Source organism: Pipistrellus kuhlii, unplaced genomic scaffold (assembly GCF_014108245.1).
Source record: "Pipistrellus kuhlii isolate mPipKuh1 unplaced genomic scaffold, mPipKuh1.p scaffold_m20_p_2, whole genome shotgun sequence".
NCBI lineage: Eukaryota > Metazoa > Chordata > Mammalia > Chiroptera > Vespertilionidae > Pipistrellus > Pipistrellus kuhlii.
Window position 1 is genome coordinate 133,094,545 of NW_023425515.1, and position 2,149 is coordinate 133,096,693.

General features: G+C 45.9%; 1 pseudogene; it reads right to left on the reverse strand.

The window, feature by feature from the left end:
• Positions 1-634: 634 nt before the first annotated feature.
• LOC118723080 lies at positions 635-1,240 on the reverse strand (annotated as a pseudogene).
• Positions 1,241-2,149: the final 909 nt, after the last annotated feature.

The following is a 2,149-nucleotide window of genomic DNA, read 5'->3' on the forward strand; positions in this document are numbered from 1 at the left end:
GTAGTAAAACTTTATTTTTATTTTTTCAGTTTAAAAAAATATATTTTATTGATTTTTTACAGAGAGGAAGAGAGAGGGATAGAGAGTTAGAAACATCGACGAGAGAGAATCATCAACCAGCTGCCTCCTGCACACACCCTCGCTGGGGATGTGCCCTCAACCAAGGTACATGCCCTTGACTGGAATCAAACCTGGGACCTTTCAGTCCGCAGGCCGATGCTCTATCCACTGAGCCAAACTGGTTTCAGCTCATTTTTTTTTTTTAATTTCAAGAAAAAAAATTAAATATAATAATGTTACATACAATAAACATTAATATTTCAAGAATAAAAGGATTTCAAGTATAATAATATTACCCAAACTGTGCTAACATAGTATGATATCACAAAAGTTGTAGGAAATATTAAAAATCTGCAAATAACAAGATTGCTTCTATTATATTCTAGAATTTTTTCCCCCTCTGGTTTTATTTTTGTTCATTATAGTCCACAAATGAGTGAGATCATATGATACTATCTTTCTACAACTGGCTTATTTCGCTTAGCATGGTGCTCTCCAGGTCCAACCATGCTGTCGCAAATGGTAGGAGTTCCTTCCTTTTTTACTATCCTAAATTGTTTATTAGGTAAGAATTTTACAAACATCGCTTATATTGGCAGTAACAGTGGAGCTGGCGAGTAGTATTGCGCCTTCTCCAAGCTGCAGGGCGAGAACCACCAATGGTGTGGTCGAACTTGTGGCCCTTCCCAAGGCCTCGGCGGAGCCCGCAGATGTCAGGCCTCGCATCTCCCTGTGCTTGAGGACTGGTTTGGTGATCCATTGGGTGTCAGGATTTCTTCTGATAGCCTTATGGAATGGATCAATGAGGATAACCACAAAGAATTTTTTCCATATAAAAGATTATATGGAATCTTCACCAACCCAGTAAGAATTCAGGACTCTCCGAATCCCACAGTGGCATCCAGCTCGCTCCTCAGCAACAGATTGAAGAATTCCAATAAACTTTAGCTCGTTAACACTGGGATAGACAGGCTTGCGGTAGGTCGCACCCTTAGGAACGGGGCGTTTGCGGCCACCACGGCGCATACGAATCAGATATGTGACATAACCTCGCTTGGCCTTATAGCCCAGCCTGCGTGTTTTGTCGGGCCAGGTGGGGCGAGAGGGCCCTGTGGAGCGCAGAGAGCTGGCGGCACTGCCAGCGGCGCATCCTGAGAAGGAAGCACATTACAGCGGTCTGCTTCTTCCTCAAGAATCTGGATGTACTGTGTAAGCATAATCTGGGGGAAAGGAGGGGCAAGAAAGAAGGAAAAGAAGTGGGAGTGGAGGTGGCGGGAGCGGGGGAGGGAGGAGGGAGGGATGGTGTGAGGGATGGGAGGAGGTAGTAGGGAGGTAGTTTAGGGAGGGAGGGAGGGAGTGAGTGAGGGGGGGAGGGTCGGGAGGGAGCGGTAGTGAGGGGGAGGGAGTGATGGAGGGATTGTGAGTGGATGTGGAGGTAGGGGTGATGGGGAGTGGATGTGGATGGACGTTGCGAGGTTGTCGGTCTGTCTTGTGGAATCTCTCTATAGTCCTCCCTACTACACTCACTCCTAACTGCACATACCAACCACTTCCTCCCCCCTCCCCATACCAGCTCCTACTCTCATCCCTCTCTCCCTCTCTCCCTCTCCTCCTATCTCTCCCTCTCTCCCTCTCTCCCTCTCTCTCTCTCTCTCTCTCTCTCTCTCTCTCTCTCTCTCTCTTTCTTTCTTTCTTTCTTTCTTTCTTCCCAGCCTAGTATTCCATGGTGTAGATGTACCACTGTTTTCTTATCCACTCATCTGCTGATGGGCACTTAGGCTGTTTCCAAATCTTAGCTATTGTAAATTGTGCTGCTATGAACATAGGGGTGCATATATTGTTTCTGACTGGTGTTTCTGATTTCTTGGGATATGTTCCTAGAAGTGGGATCACTGGGTCAAATGGATGTTCCATTTTTAATTTTTTAAGGAAACTCCAAACTCCTTTCCACAGTGGTTGCACCAGTCTGCATTCCCACCAGCAATGCACAAGAGTTCCTTTTTCTCCGCATCCTCGCCAGCACTTGTCGTCTATTGATTTGTTGATGATAGCCATTCTGATAAGTGTGAGATAGTACTTCATTGCTGTT